This window comes from Oncorhynchus nerka, linkage group LG24 (genome assembly GCF_034236695.1).
Source record: "Oncorhynchus nerka isolate Pitt River linkage group LG24, Oner_Uvic_2.0, whole genome shotgun sequence".
Taxonomy (NCBI): Eukaryota; Metazoa; Chordata; class Actinopteri; order Salmoniformes; family Salmonidae; genus Oncorhynchus; species Oncorhynchus nerka.
The window spans coordinates 30477016-30494024 of NC_088419.1; the positions used below are offsets into that span (position 1 = coordinate 30477016).

Sequence of the window (17009 nt, forward strand, 5' to 3'; positions counted from 1 at the left end):
TATTTTTCGGCATCAATTATAGACTCATATTGGGTATTAATTCTCATTTTAGCAATAATGATGATAGAATATTCTCTCAATTAAATAAAATATTCTCTCAATTACCCGTAAATACATTAGATAGATACAAAGCAAGTTGTTTCTGCCTACAGTAAAGTGCTCAATTTGATCATCATCATCCCATATAACGTTCTAGTTTAACAACACAGTCCCAGAAAACGTGGCATTTTGCATCTTGAGTGACACACTCAATGCAACGCACACACTGAACTCTTGAAACGGGTGAAAAGGCAAATGAGGTTACGGTACAGGTATAGGGTTGGCTTTAGGACCCAGGAGCGATTCAAATGTCGTTCAGACATAAGGCTCGGTTGGTTTAATGGGAGAAAGGCTAGACTTCTTGTGCACGAGGATACATTAACGAATACGCATGGACATATCTGCTGATAAATTGTCAAAGAGTCCAAGCAATGGCCCGGAATAACATTTGAATTGGTTAAGGTAAAGTACTGTGTTTGATTTCTTATTTTGTTTTTTCAGTCTTCAGTCATGCCAGAAAGGGTAGTTCCCATTGTAGTCAGTGGGATGCGGATATCTTCTTCACCCAATCTACTGCTAGGCCTAGAACTGTAAAAAAAAACGAGCCAAAATATGAGAAATATTTACAATTCGGGATATTGTTCCACTTAGCCGACTGTGTGTAATGTGTAGCTTTGTGACGCATAGCTCATTTCCACAGTAATGCACGTTATTACATTTCTTACATTATATTTACGAAGAGTTCACATAATTACTGTAAAATCTTATTTATTTTAGGTGTCGCGCACAGTGCTCGGGAAACTAAAGTCATTTCCCTGTCATGAATTGTTATGTTAGTAGTACATTTGCTTTAATGCTGCTTGGCATCAGTTGGCCACAGCAAGGAGTGTAAATCCGCCGTACAGTGTTATTAGTGACAAGTCCAATAAGTTTTCCAACATCTTTTTGTTCTTTGTTGAAGCTCAGCCTATTCACTCATTATTGTCTTGTAGCCTAATTTAGTTGAACCTTCGTTTCATTATTTTATTGATGAACCTAAAATAACTGACCGGGGCTTGAAGGTTGTTCCATTGATATATTTTCTACATTGTAGGCTAACCATTGAGAATAAGGGAACCTGCTTTTTGCAGTAGGCTAACACGTGTGCTTTAACCCTACTGTAACAATGGCCCCCACTTATTGCGTTATAGTGTGGAAACATTGTATCCATATCGTGTGTCAACCCTAAAAGATTGGCTGAAACGTTGTATTCAAACGGTGATTTGATTACAAAATGTATTTCATGAAAAGCAACCACTGTATGAAGTTCTAAATGACTTATTTTAGTGCATTTAAAAAATATATATTTCACACTATCTTTGCGTGATAGATTTGTGTCATGAGATGCCATTTGCAAAAATGATGTGATGTTAAACTGTCAGATTTACAGTGCATCTGCCTATTCTCAATTATGGATTTTGCCACAGGCGAGGAAGTGCAGTAATCACCATGATTCTTTTTGATTTTTTTACTTTTACTCCATATTACTTAGAGAACAAAATATAGAACGTTTAGGAGATAGTGAGATTGTGTGATTGTGTTGAAGCATTTAAAAACAAGATGTGATGGACAGAGGCTAGTATTCATTATCAATCTCCAGGAATAATTGAGCTGAAATTATGCCTACAGCAAAAATACCTCTCAAAACACTACAATTACATAACAGAAAAAATTACTTAAAATCCTTACACTGACAAAGTGACCGGTGAAAATGTAGCAAGGCTTTCCTCTGGTACCCAACTCAGCATCTTTCGATACCAATGTCCAAGCCAGGGGCAGGGTTATTGTGAGCATAAGGAAAAACACGCAAATTAAATCAGACACCACGCACACACGTTGTCTCTCTCACACAACTGCTATCTCCTCTTAGACATGCTCCTAAAATCTAGTGTGTGTGGATTACCTTGAGAAGAGAGTGAGCACACACTAACAAGGAGGTCAGACAGGATTCAAGGCAGATTTGTGGTGATGCCAGGGTACCACTGACAGTTTTTCGGAGGAGGAAGGGGGAGCATATTGAGGCTTAAAACAAACAAGTTGCCATGAAAATAATCCATTCCAGTTGGGAACAGTTCTCCACTAAATGTCAATATCTTTGTTTGATCATGGTCAATACTCACAGTTGTTGCTAAACATGGCAGATAAATAATTTTGAAGCCAGAAATGAGATGGTTACGAATGTCTCACATATAACGTGTGTGCCTGGGGTTGTTTTGAGGAACAGGAGACCTAAAACATAAGGAGAGTATGGAGAGTGCAAGAGACAGGCTGTGACAACTTTTTGAAGTAAGCAGTAGTGTGAACTGTTTGCCCTGTGGATGTAAATACCTCATATTTGGTTGTAGCCTGAATATGAGGAATGTCTCTGGAGTCTGCTGCTGTAGCACAGACAAGCGTATTGTGCCGGTCAGCGAGCCAAGAGGTTCAGATGTACTATCAGACAAATGGCAAGAGGAGTTGTTGTGTCAACCGCGCTTGACACACACACATTCACACAACCTCCAGATCTCATGACATTTTGACAAGGGGTCCACCCTCACCTCTTACAACCCTCAAAGCATTTCACTGTCTTTGTGTGTTTGGGAAAGATAACCCTTTGAATCCCATCAGAGGTCAAGGAGTGGGGCAGCATGAAGGATATCAGTCAAACAACATGTCAGTATTTGAGTCTTTCAACCCAATTTATTGTCTAGACAGATGAGGTCTGGAAGAAACGTCTAATCATGGCTACTTCTCAAGGGTTTACGAATTAACTAGCCACAACCACCTTAAAACAGACACTTCTGTTTGTAATCCATAGTCAGTCTCTTTTGAACTCTTTCTCACGCACAGACATCCAGTCAAGCTTACAGCGCCAGCCTAGTTGTTACACCCAGTAATAGTATCTCTTAACTAAGCTGAGTGTATTTCATATGCTTATGTTTTACAGGGAGGTAAAATATGCTGTACACTAATTGCATAAATAAGCACTCTGTTACCCATCTTCACGCTCGTCAGGAAAAATGTGGCGACTCACTCAAGGTGGTCCATTTGAAAACAAGGGGGGTGGTGGTTGCTTAGTTACCTAACATAAAAACAAACAACAATCTAAACACTGTAATTCAGAGGCGAACCACCCTGTCCAAAGTCATTAGAATTCAAGGAATGGATCTGGAAATGAGTTTTATATTTGGGTCCTGTAAATGCTCCTTCTATGCTATTCACCCAATCATTGTTCCCTTTTGCTCAGCCTGTTCCCGAACATGAGCAATTAATGCAAAGGATGTTGACAGCCTACTGAATGTGAGGATGTTGACAGCCTGCTGAATATGAGGATATTGACAGCCTGCTGAATGTGAGAATATTGACAGCCTGCTGAATGTGAGGATAATGACAGCCTGCTGAATGTGAGAATATTGACAGCCTGCTGAATGTGAGAATATTGACAGCTTGCTGAATGTGAGAATATTGACAGCCTGCTGAATGTGAGGATATTGACAGCCTGCTGAATGTGAGAATATTGACAGCCTGCTGAATGTGAGGATATTGACAGCCTGCTGAATGTGAGGATATTGACAGCCTGCTGAATGTGAGAATATTGACAGCCTGCTGAATGTGAGGATATTGACAGCCTCTTTTAAACAACTCTTAACAGAAGTTACCTCCACACTGATTACATGAGTAACGTTTGTCACGTTTCTGTCTCAATTGATTCTGGCAGATTATTCAAAGTTGCCAGACATGATTGGAAACAACAGTCAATCTGAAGAAAGTCGCACCACACAGGATTGGGGGTCTTTCTTTAGAATATTGTGTACTAGAAGGTGAGGGATCATTAGCTAACATGGTCAGTGGTCACCTGGTTAGTAACCAAACAGAACAGCAAATAAAATAGTAGGTCTAGTATGGGCAACGTGGCTGACTCTTGTATTTGCATCATTTCACCCATTTAGTGGAATGAACCTGGGGAACTCTACCTGTCAGGAACTGTACCTGGCAGAAACAGCTGCTACATGTATGAGTTGTTAGGACTAAGGGTGATTCCACATAAAAGTCCTCCCTCAGCCTTTACACTGCACACACTGGCTCATGCACATTATCTACCGTCTGCAGTTTCGGGCCTGGCAGACTTTGTATGTTAACTCAATCCATTGACAAAACTGCAGGTTTATTTGCCTGCTATCATCCTTTTCAAGGGCCAACATCTCCTGTACTTTGAAAGGCACACTTGCACAGAGCCGCTGCTGGGATGCACCCTATTCACCATAAAACCCTGCTACTCCACATGTTAATTAATGTCAAGGCATGTCCACTGACATCCCCCAAATCCCAGCTGTGGATGTGCAGCTGCGTGGCATGAAGAAGAGTCCATCCTCTTTCTTGCTGTATTTTATACACTCCCTCTCTCTTCTCTGCAGCAGCTTCCCTGGCTCCCTGACACTGGGGCGCGTGGTGCACACTCCACCATGACGAGGCCACAAATGTCGAACTAGGCGTGGCGGTGGCAGCCCTAAGGGGCCTCTGTTTTTCCTCTTTCCCTCTTTCTTTCCCTCCCTCATTTCCCATTCCTCCCTCTCGTTCTCCCTCCCTCTGTATCGGTCTTTCTCTTGCTCCTACTCTTTCTCCTTCTTTCTTCCTTCTCTCCTCCCCTCCCTCTCCTCCCCTCCCTCTCTGGCTTGGCCACGTGACCAGCTGTGAGGGCGTTGGGTTCATTCGAGTGCTGCAGTGTGTATGTGTGTGTGTGTGTGTCTGAGGGAGCGAGTGTTTTGGCCATGGGCCAAGTCTCTTTTCCCCTTAGCAGCCAGCCGGCAGTGGCGGGGTGGGCGGGTGGGGGGGGACGTGCAGGCGTCTTTGGGAAGGGTGGAGCGCTCTGGGCTGCAGGAGTGTGCCTGAACCAGGAGGAGATGTCAGTGTGAGGTCCTAAGGGACGTGTGTATGTGTGTAGTCTGGTTTTGTGTGTGCATGACATGACCATTTGTATCAGCCTATAGGTGTTTTTGTGAGAATGTGTTTACTGCACATGTTTCTATGTGCTCCCATGTGTTGGGCTGCATGCTGTTGATAAGGTGTGAGAGGAGTGAGTGTTTCTGTTTCGTACATGTTTTGTATGTCTGTTGTTGGATGATTTAGTGTTAGCTGTTTTGTGTGCATCCATGTGCTTCTGCTGGCATAATACGAGTGTGTGTTTGTGCATCCGTGTGCTTCTGCTGGCATAATAAGAGTGTGTGTTTGTGCATCCGTGTGCTTCTGCTGGCATAATACGAGTGTGTGTTTGTGCATCCATGTGCTTCTGCTGGCATAATACGAGTGTGTGTTTGTGCATCCATGTGCTTCTGCTGGCATAATACGAGTGTGTGTTTGTGCATCCGTGTGCTTCTGCTGGCATAATACGAGTGTGTGTTTGTGCATCCGTGTGCTTCTGCTGGCATAATAAGAGTGTGTGTTTGTGCATCCGTGTGCTTCTGTTGGCATAATACGAGTGTGTGTTTGTGCATCCGTGTGCTTCTGTTGGCATAATACGAGTGTGTGTTTGTGCATCCATGTGCTTCTGTTGGCATAATACGAGTGTGTGTTTGTGCTGCACGTTGGGGCAGGGGAGTTAACCACATGGGCAAGAGGGCTGTTGTTAAAGATATCTGTCGTTCACAGGAACACTGTGGTCTCTTTCTGTGCGTACCAAGGAAATCGGAAAGGGACCATCGCGCTCTCCCAGAAGTTTGGTTGATGCGTAAAATCGGTGAATTCACAAAGCAAAAGGGTGTGATGGGTCCGCACTAAAGAATGTCACATAAAGCTTACTTTGTTTTTCGAGGAGCCAGACATTAGGGATGGACATTTGACCTTTTTCAACTGTTTGAGTACTCGCACTACTTTTTTTTTTCTTCCAGTACTCTTAATAGTAAATAAATAAAAGCTGTTTTTAGAACACATTGCCTGCACTGGAATTTGTTTGTGGTGAATTTGTCTACATGCCTAGGTTTCCCATGCTCGGTCTTGGGCACCCAAAGGGGTGCACATTGAGTTTTTGCTCTAGTACTACACAGCTGATTCAACTAATCATCAAGCTTTTATCATTTGAACCTTCAGCAGTGTGGTGCTTGTTTGTAGGAGCCTATGGCTGTGGAATGGCATAGCCTTGTTTTGTTAATTTAGCAGACAAGATGCTCTTATTTCCCGAGCCCTTATCACAGTCAAGACACATTTTCTAGTAAAAAATAGAACAGAAGTGATGCACATCTCCTGTCTGGAACACTTATTCTCAAACAGTGATCATTTGAAACTGGGCTCAATTTGGAGAGTTGAAAAATATTTTTCAGGGGTACAAACCAAAAAAATCGGTCTTCTTTTCGATATACAGACATTTTGATTGAGATTATCCTGACTGTTAACAATTCCACATTGGTCACCAGTGTTTGGTGAGTAGGTCTGTTCTTAATGATTCTGACGAAAATATGAACTTTGTCTTTATCAAAATAATGTTTTAGCATATTTTCAGTCTGGAACCTGTCTATTTAGGGTGGTTATACCCTAGTCTAACCAATTCTAAATGGCACTAGCAATTTGCAAAGTAGGGGTCATCACTAGCTACCACAGCCACAAAGTCATAAACAATAAATCGTTAATCATGAACCCTGCCTGTTTCTAAATCAAATCAAATTGATTTGTATAGCCCTTCGTACATCAGCTGATATCTCAAATTGCTGTACAGAAACCCAGCCTAAAACCCCAAACAGCAAGCAATGCAGGTTGTAGAAGCACGTTGGCTAGGAAAAACTCCCTAGGAAGAAACCTAGAGAGGAACCAGGCTATGTGGGGTGGCCAGTCCTCTTCTGGCTGTGCTGGGTGGAGATTATAACAGAACATGGCCAAGATGTTCAAATGTTCATAAATGACCAGCATGGTCAAATAATAATAATCACAGGCAGAACAGTTGAAACTGGAGCAGCAGCACGGCCAGGTGGACTGGGGACAGCAAGGGGTCATCATGTCAGGTAGTCCTGAGGCATTTCTACAATTTCTCTTTTTAAAATCAGATGTTAAACTTAACCCTGAACCACACTGCTAACCTTATGCCCAACCTTTCATGAGTTTTTCTAATATAGAGACTTTGATTTTGTGACTGGCAGCTAGTGACAACCGCAAAGTAGCTGAAGCGGGAAATTACGCAATTGTTCCAAACTTGCAGCTCATTATTGTAACACATATTTCGCTACTTCAGTCAACCAGTCTATTTTACATTTGTGATAAAACTGTCGTCATCCCATCAGTTAGATATGTTTTTAAATGCATTTATTTCTGTAGGCACACTCCAGTGTGTAGAGGGAGCGCTCAGAACACAATTGAGTGAGACACGGAGGTGTAAAGGCTTTTAGGGAGCAGAATGTGTGATGCTTGGCTTGGTTTGTTTTTTCTTGTGTCCCGCAAATGCACAGGTACAAATGGAACACTAGAGTTAAAGTAAATGAAGGTTTTGGTCAAGACAACATTTTGACCAAATAGTTTTACAGTTACAGTAAAAAAAAAATATTTTATTTTTTATCTCTGGTTAAATATTGAGTTTTGACGTCTGTTTGAGTACTCGATTATTCATGCCCACCCCTACCAGACATTGATGGGTGGTGGGTGTGTGTGTAGCAAGGAGAAAGGAAGGAAGGAGGAAGAGGGGTGTATGCTGGGGGCAGCAGGATTTTTCTCTGGAATTAGTCTACCTTTTACCGTCTCTGTTCTCATTGGCTAGTCCCAGTCAATAGGGCCCTTGCTGCACCCCCCTTGCTATCACCGGATCATCTCAAAGCAATTCCTCTGGTCTGCCTATAGGTCCGTCTGAGATTCATTACACTGTACATTCCATTCTGGGTGAAAAAACATGACTTCAAATCAAATGTACAGTCGTGGCCAAAAGTTTGGAGTATGACACAAATATTAATTTTCACAAAGTCTGCTGCCTCAGTTTGTATGATGGCAATTTGCATATACTCCAGAATGTTATGAAGAGTGATCAGATGAATTGCAATTAATTGCAAAGTCCCTCTTTGCCATGCAAATGAACTGAATCCCCCAAAAACATTTCCACTGCATTTCGGCCCTGCCACAAAAGGACCAGCTGACATCATGTCAGTGATTCTCTCGTTAACACAGGTGTGAGTGTTGACGAGGACAAGGCTTTGATCCCCAATCTGTCATGCTGATTGAGTTCGAATAACAGACTGGAAGCTTCAAAAGGAGGGTGGTGCTTGGAATCATTGTTCTTCCTCTGTCAATCATGTTTAACTGCAAGGAAACACGTGCCGTCATCATTGCTTTGCACAAAAAGGGCTTCACAGGCAAGGACACTGCTGCCAGTAAGATTGCACCTAAATCAACCATTTACCGGGTCATCAAGAACTTCAAGGAGAGCGGTTCAATTGTTGTGAAGAAGGCTTCGGGGCGCCCAAGAAAGTCCAGCAAGTGCCAGGACCGTCTCCTAAAATTGATTCAGCTACGGGATCGGGGAACCACCAGTACAGAGCTTGCTCAGGAATGGCAGCAGGCAGGTGTGAGTGCATCTGCACGCACAGTGAGGCAAAGACTTTTGGAGGATGGCCTGGTGTCAAGAAGGGCAGCAAAGAAGCCACTTCTCTCCAGGAAAAACATCAGGGACAGACTGATATTCTGCAAAAGGTACAGGGATTGGACTGCTGAGGACTGGAGTAAAGTCATTTTCTCTGATGAATACCCTTTCGGATTGTTTGGGGCATCTGGAAAAAAGCTTGCCCAGAGAAGACAAGGTGAGCGCTACCATCAGTCCTGTGTCATGCCAACAGTAAAGCATCCTGAGACCATTCATGTGTGGGGTTGCTTCTCAGCCAAGGGAGGGGACTCACTCACAATTTTGCCTAAGAACACAGCCATGAATAAAGAATGGTACCAACACATCCTCTGAAAGCAACTTCTCCCAACCATCCAGGAACAGTTAGGTGACGAACAATGCCTTTTCCAGCATTATGGAGCACCTTGCTATAAGGCAAAAGTGATAACTAAGTGGCTCGGGGAACAAAACATCAATTTTTTGGGGTCCATGGCCAGGTAACTCCCCAGACCTTAATCCCATTGAGAATGTGTGGTCAATCCTCAAGAGGCGGGTGGACAAACAAAAACCCACAAATTCTGAAAAACTCCAAGCATTTATTATGCAAGAATGGGCTGCCATCAGTCAGTATGTGGCCTAGAAGTTAATTGACAGCATTCCAGGGCAGATTGCAGAGGTCTTGAAAAAGAAGGGTCAACACTGCAAATATTGACTCTTTGCATCAACTTCATGTAATTGTCAATAAAAGCCTTTGACCCTTATGAAATTGTCACGATGTTCGTAATAATGATGGTCGGACCAAGGCGCAGCGTACTTCGAGTTCCACATACTTTTAATGAATAAAGTGAAACTTAAGCATATACAAAACAAATAAAGAACAAACGAACCGTGACAACAATGCAGTGCGAACAGGCAACTAAACAAACAATATCCCATAACCCACAGGTGGACAATGATAACCAGCTGCCTCTAATTAGGAATCATGCAAATCACCAACATAGAAAATCAAACATAGAACATATAAACGAGAACAACCCCCCCAGTCCCGCCCTGACCTACTCTACCATAGAAAATAAAAGCTTTCTATGGTCAGGACGTGCTAGTACCCCCCCCCCCCCCAAAGGTGCGGATTCCGACCCCAGAACCTGAAACAAAAAGGGAGGGTTAAGGGGGGTCTCTAGTGTCGGTGGTGGCTCTGGTGCGGGACGAAGTACCCGCTCATCCGCCAGCATTGGGGGTGGCTCTGGTGCTGGACGAAGCACCCACTCATCCTGTGGATCCAACCATGGACCCAGGCTGAACACCGTGTCTGGACTGGGCATCGGCGCAGAGGAGGACTCCTGCCATGGAGCTGGACTGGACGCCGTGTCCGGACTGGACATCGGCTCAGGGGAAAGCTCCCGCCATGGAGAGGGACTGGATGCTGTGCCTGGACTGGGCACCAACACAGAAGAAGACTCTGGCCTTGGAGCTGGACTGGAAGCCGTGTTTAGACTGGGCATCGGCGCAGGGGAAGGCTCCGGCCATGGAGCTGGAGGTTTCGGACCGTTGACCGTCGCAGGAGATTCCGGACCGTGGACCGTCTCAGGAGGTTCCGGACCGTGGACCGTCTCAGGAGGTTCCGGACCGTGGACCGACGTTGGAGGTTCCAGACTGTGAAACATCACCGGAAGCTCTGGACTGGGAAGTGTCGCCGGAAGCTCTGGACTTGGGAGGCGCACTGGAGGCCTGATGCGTGGGGCCGGTACAGGTGGCACCGGACTTGTGACACGCACTTCAGGGCGAGTGCGAGGAGCAGGAATAGGATGCACCTGACTGGAAAGGCACACTTGAGGGAGAGTGCGAGGAGCAGGAACAGGACACACCTGACTGGGAAATTGCACTTGAGGAAGTGTGCGAGGAGCAGGCATAGGACGTACCTGACTGGGAAGGCACACTTGAGAGAGAGTGCGAGGAGCAGGAACAGGACATACCGGACTGGGGAGGCGCACTTGAGGGAGAGTGCGAGGAGCAGGCACAGGACGTACTGGGCTGTGGAGGCGCACTGGAGGTCTGATGCGTGGGGCCGGTACAGGTGGCACAGGACTAGTGACACGCACTTCAGGGCGAGTGCGGGGAGGAGGCACAGGACGTACTGAACTGGGGACATGCACTTCAGGGAAAGTGCGAGGAGCAGGCACAGGACGTACCTGACTGGGAAGACGCACTTGAGGGAGAGTGCAAGGAGCAGGCACAGGATATACTGGGCTGTGAAGGCACACTGGAGACCTGGTGCGTATAGCCGGCATGAATTGTACCGGAACTATAACACACTTCTCAGGACGAGTACAGGGAGTTGGCACAGGATGTACTGGGCTGGGAAGGCATACTGGAGACCTGGTGCGGAATCACTTCTACCGGAACTTTAACACACTTCTCAGGATGAGTACGGAGAGCTGACTCAGGTGGCTTTAAATCGATAACACGCTCCTTATGGCAAATGTCGTGCATCCTCCACCAATTCAATAACTCTCATTTCTCTCTCCTCCACATTCTGCCTCAACTCACTGACAGTCTCTGGTTCACTCCCCTCAACTTTCTCCGACCACTCCTCGCTCAATCTGTCCCAATATTCCTCCTCAGTCTCTGACTAACCCCTCAGCGTCGCCGACCACTCTGTGTTCCCCCCCCCAAATTTGGGTTGTCTTTTAGGCTTGCGTCGTGGCCGCGAACCCTGGTGTCGTCGCTGTCCTTCCCTCACCTCTTGCGTCTGTTTCCACGGAAGGCGATCCTGTCCTGCCAGGATTTCTTCCCAAGTCCAGGATCCCTTCCCATCCAGAATCTCGTCCCAGGTCCAGGATACTTCCTCCTCCTGGGCACGCTGCTTGGTCCTTTGTAGATGGGATACTCCGTCACGATGTTCGTAATAATGATGGTCAGACCAAGGCGCAGCGTACTTCGAGTTCCACATACTTTTAATGAATAAAGTGAAACTTAAGCAAATACAAAACAAATAAAGAACAAACGAACCATGAAAACAATGCAGTGTGAACAGGCAACTAAACATAAACAATATCCCATAACCCACAGGTGGGAAAAATGCTACTTAAGTATGATCCCCAATTAGAGACAACAATAACCAGCTGCCTCTAATCGGGATTCAAACAAATCACCAAAATAGAAAATCAAACATAGAACACCACATAGAAAATATAAACTAGAACAACCCTGGCCTACTCTACCATAGAAAATAAAAGCTTTCTATTGTCAGGACGTGACAGAAATGCTTGTAATTATACTTCAGTATTCCATAGTAACTTCTGACAAAAATATCTAAAGACACTGAAGCAGCAAACTTTGTGGAAATTAATATTTGTGTCATTCTCAAAACTTTTGGCCACAACTGTACAGGCCTGTCTGATTTGTTGAAGACTACATATGTCTTCAATGTGCCTTAAAACATCACAACGGATGTAGTCTGACCTATAGTGTGGCTCGCTGAGTTTGTACATCCTATGGAAATGTGCGTTTTATGTTGACGGACAGTTCCCCACAAAGTCTAATCACTGAAAAAACACTGTCTCGCAATCTCCCCCTTCCTGGCTTCCTCACCTTAACCTCTGCTTAGTCCTGTCAGCATTCTTTCTGTGCTGTGCAACATGAGTGTGGTTTGACAGTGGGGCTCCATGTACTGCAAGGCAGCAAGCAAAAAAGGTCACTGCAAGGTCTCTTAACTTCATGTTTGCCTCAACGCAGACAAAACATGCCTCTCTGGGAGCTGTGTACGACCTCCTGGTGAACCCCTCCGGGTTTGTTCGCTCTCTCCTACAGGCAACTCATTACACGAGACATTGCATACACACAACCTCTTGACCCTTGGCTTGCCCCTTTGTACAGCACAGATTGAAGCCCTACCAGGGCTAGAGAATAACGTGTAGATTTCTAATATTTTGCAATTTTGCCTAACTAGTTAGATTTGACTGGCCAATTGCAACCACCTTGCAATAGTACAGGATTTCTTCAAACTCTACCAATGGGAGATGACAGCCTTTAAGCAGCCTTGCTTGCAACCAAAAACCCACAAGAGTAAACCTGCAGATCCATCGATCTCATGTTTGCTTGATTTAGTTACACATTTTAGATGTGGACAGTTCAGGGATGTTTTATTTTCCCCTCTTGATAAGAAATGACTATTAATACAAATTATTAAAGTAATTGTCCAGTGTTTCCAGATTTCTATGAAGTTTGACTTATATGAGTGAAATAGTTTTCATTACCAACATTTTTGGAATTATGTATGTTAAAAGCAGCTTTTCCGTGTTGGAATAGTGTGGGCGTATCCCAACAACAGAATGGTGTGGGCGTATCCCAACAACAGAATGGTGTGGGCGTATCCCAATAACAGAATGGTGTGGGCGTATCCCAACAACAGAATGGTGTGGGCGTATCCCAACAACAGAATGGTGTGGGCGTATACTGGTCATAAAATAATAATTATACTGATAGTAGGCTGATTGGCCAGCTCATCCTCCTCAGGAGTATGACATACTTTATGACATACTTGGTCTGTTTTATATACAGTTTAGGGTGTTTTTTTGTGTGTGTTTTTTCTTCAAATTATGCTTTGGCCACAAATACAGGATCAGTCAACAACATTTATATGGGTATGAGTTAACAGAATAAGAACTTTTAAAATGACATTTTCACTGGACAGTTACTTAGCACTTGTATTGATGGTTTAACTGGAGCTCCCCTAGATATAATTTGGTGACGACTGATGGTTGCAATAGGCCTGGAGAGAGGTTTTCAAATGAAGAAATCAGAACATGGCTAACAGCTAGTTAGTTAAACAGAAACAAATAGTCTGGTGGGCTACGTTTGACTGAATGGCCATTTTGTAAACATACTTGCTCCTCCTGTCTTTCATGTCTGTTTGTTTTGGGCTTCTGAACAGTTCACTATGGGCATCTGTTATTTTTTATCCTAGGTGAAATGATACTTGATCGGTAGATCAAAAACATGAAGCTGCATAGTAAAGACAGTTTCAGGTTGTTTTATGTAATTAGCTGCTAGATGGAGCATGTAGTGTTGTGCAGTGGGGAGGGGTGTTCTGTCTGGGCTTCGTCTACAGAACTGCTGCCTCCTTCTCCAGCCCTGGGCCTTGAAGTCATTGGATGACATCTTTACCATCTCAGCACAACCACATCAACATGCTATAACCATCCTGTAATTTGTATAGACGTGCAGAAAATGTATATCTGGAATGCATCCATTTCCATACAGAGTTTGACAGTAGCAGTAGAAACACTTGGCATATTGCTGTGCTAGACAGCACCTGCTGTCTGTTGAAGCCATATTAAATCATGTGAACCTGCATTAACCCCTCTCTATATCGTACAGATCTTCTGCCAATGCATTTATAAGCTCTTTTCATGGCTAGTCATATCATTCTGATGAACAGGGGTGTCATTTAATATAATATCATTGGGTTGCAGTCAAGGGGCAGGATTTCAACAACCAGAGGATTAGGACAAATAAAGCTCTGCAAGGCTCAGCAACGGTTCTCTTTATTTTTTTAGCCTAGCACTAATATTAATCATGGTGATCATAGTGTAGTTATAGTACAATATTAGAATTTTTAGGCCTACCAATTTCCCTAATTCCTTGAATATACCTTATTTAGTTTGGTCCAACAGCAGAACACCCAACCTGTGAACCACCTTGGTTATTATTTAATTTCATACAACGGGTGTTTCTAATGCTGATTGGTTAAAACTGCATTTCAGCCGGTGTCTTTTCTGTTCCATCTGACTGCACAATCCACTGTCTCATCAGCCCAGCCAGGCAATTTGTAAACTTGATCTCCACTATAAAAATACGTAATCTCACATTTTATTTTTAGACTAACACTTAGTTTTCTACAGCGGAGGTTTGTATAAACCTAGCTGTCTGGCTCTCTGACATTCGATCTCAAGCTGTCCCATAGTAATGAACGTGTTGGGATGAGACAGACAGGCAGGCAGCTTTTCTTAGCCATTCGAAATCATGAAAAAGCTGGCATCATTTTTATGGATATATATATATACACAAAAAAATGTCAATTGAGAAAAGAAAATTAAACGAAGTGCAGCTAGCTTGTAGTCTTTCCAGCTTCAGTTTGAAGTGATTGTATTAGTTGTGTTGTTGGCTAACTCCTCTGAACAACAGTGTCCTGATGAGAGAGCACATTTTCTATGCCAGGCGAAATCGCGCCTATGGATGCATCCAAATAAATGTCACTAAGAAACTGCTTAACTTCTTGCATCGAGCAATCCCGTATCCGGGAGCATAATCATAGCCTCAAGCTCATTACCATAACGCAACGTTAACTATTCATGAAAATCGCAAATGAAATGAAAGAAATATATTCACTCACAAGCTTAGCCTTTTGTTAACAACACTGTCATTTCAGATTTTCAAAATATGCTTTTCAACCATAGCTACACAAGCATTTGTGTAAGAGTATTGATAGCTAGCATAGCATTAAGCCTAGCATTCAGCAGGCAACATTTTCACAAAAACAAGAAAAGCATTCAAATAAAATAATTTACCTTTGAAGAACTTCAGATGTTTTCAATGAGGAGACTCTCAGTTAGATAGCAAATGTTCAGTTTTTACAAAAAGATTATTTGTGTAGGAGAAATCGATCCGTTTTGTTCATCACGTTTGGCTAAGAAAACCCCCCGAAAATTCAGTCATTACAACGCCAAACTTTTTTCCAAATTAACTCCATAATATCGACAGAAACATGGCAAACGTTGTTTAGAATCAATCCTCAAGTTGTTTTTCATATATCTATTCGATGATAAATAATTTGTGGCAGTTGGGTTTCTCCTCGGAAGCAAATGGAAAAATACACGCAGCTGGAGATTACGCAATAATTGCGACGGAGGACACCAAGCGAGCACCTGGTAGATGTAGTGTAAAATGGTCAATCTTCCAATGATATGCCTACAAATACGTCATAATGCTGCAGACACCTTGGGGAAACGACAGAAAGTGTAAGCTCATTCCTGGCGCATTCACAGCCATATAAGGAGATATTGGAACACAGCGCCTTCAAAATCTGGGGCACTTCCTGTTTGAAATTTCATCTTGGTTTCGCCTGTAGCATCAGTTCTGTGGCACTCACAGATAATATCTTTGCAGTTTTGGAAACGTCAGAGTGTTTTCTTTCCAAAGCTGTCAATTATATGCATAGTCGAGCATCTTTTCGTGACAAAATATCTTGTTTAAAACGGGAATGTTTTTTTATCCAAAAATTAAAAGAGCGCCCCCTATATCGAAGAAGTTAAACAAATGCAGCTACTGTTCTGGCTGCACTGTTTGACATGACTGTAAGTTAGCTGTAGTTGGCTAGCTAGCAAGCTAGGGATAAGAATGTTGCCAGCCAGTATGGCAATGGAACATTTAGAATGAAGACCTGTGTCGCGTCCATAGATACAGAACAAAAAGACTGAACGACTGGGTCGCGTCCATAGATACAGTACAAAAAGACTGAACGACTGAGTTGCGTCTCTGGCAACCAAACCGATAGAACGAACGACCAGCTGGCTTGGGTAGCAACTCTAGTTCTGTGTCGGGACTATATCTTGTGGAAGGATGAAATAGTATGAATACATTTATCAAAATATATTTTTTAATTAAAATATGTCGATCTTTATTTGAATATGTTGGTAACTCGGTTTGCCTCCCCTCAACTTTGTCTTGGGCCTAACAACACCCGTGCCAATATATCCTTCAAACACCGGCTTCAAGGGCATTATCACTTAAACGTATTAAATGATCTTATTTGGCATTGCACAAAGTAGGCTATATATCCAAGGGACAATTTTGGTGCAATATTTCCACTGTTGATAGATATGGAGGGATACGTGGGGGTGGTAGCCGTAACAAGGTAGAAAGATTTGACAGCTGCTAAACGGTCTGCATAGTTCTGTGTCTTGGTGCCATCTGAGTAAAGACCCGGTCTTCTAATTTAACCAATAAGGCATGAGGGGGTGTGGTATATGGCAAATATACCACGGCTAAAGGCTGTTCTTGTGCACGATGCAATGCGGAGTGCCTGGACACAGCCCTTAGCTGTGGTATATTGGCAATATATCAGAAACCCCGAGGTGCCTTATTGCTATTTATTATAAACTGGTTACCAACGTAATTGTACAAATAAATATACGGTCTTATAGACCACGGCTGTCAGCCAATCAGCATTCAGGGTTTGAACCACCCAGTTTATAATTATAAATACCAGACACTTGTTCAGTAGGGTGCAACGCTACAGAAAATACAGATAGAAGTGGCAACACTACATGAATTTGTCCTTATTCATGTGTAGTAAAACTGTAATTACTCTAACATTGTATTT

General features: G+C 43.4%; 1 protein-coding gene across 2 annotated transcripts in view; it reads left to right on the top strand.

Moving 5' to 3' along the window:
- The first annotated feature begins 345 nt into the window (after nt 1-345).
- LOC115107835 (RAC-alpha serine/threonine-protein kinase) overlaps nt 346-17009 on the top strand; it is a 45833-nt gene continuing 29169 nt past the window's right edge. For both annotated transcript variants that reach the window (XM_029631499.2, XM_029631500.2), the window contains exon 1: nt 346-501. The gene's annotated coding sequence lies outside the window, so the exon portion shown is untranslated. The remainder of the gene's footprint in view (nt 502-17009) is intronic.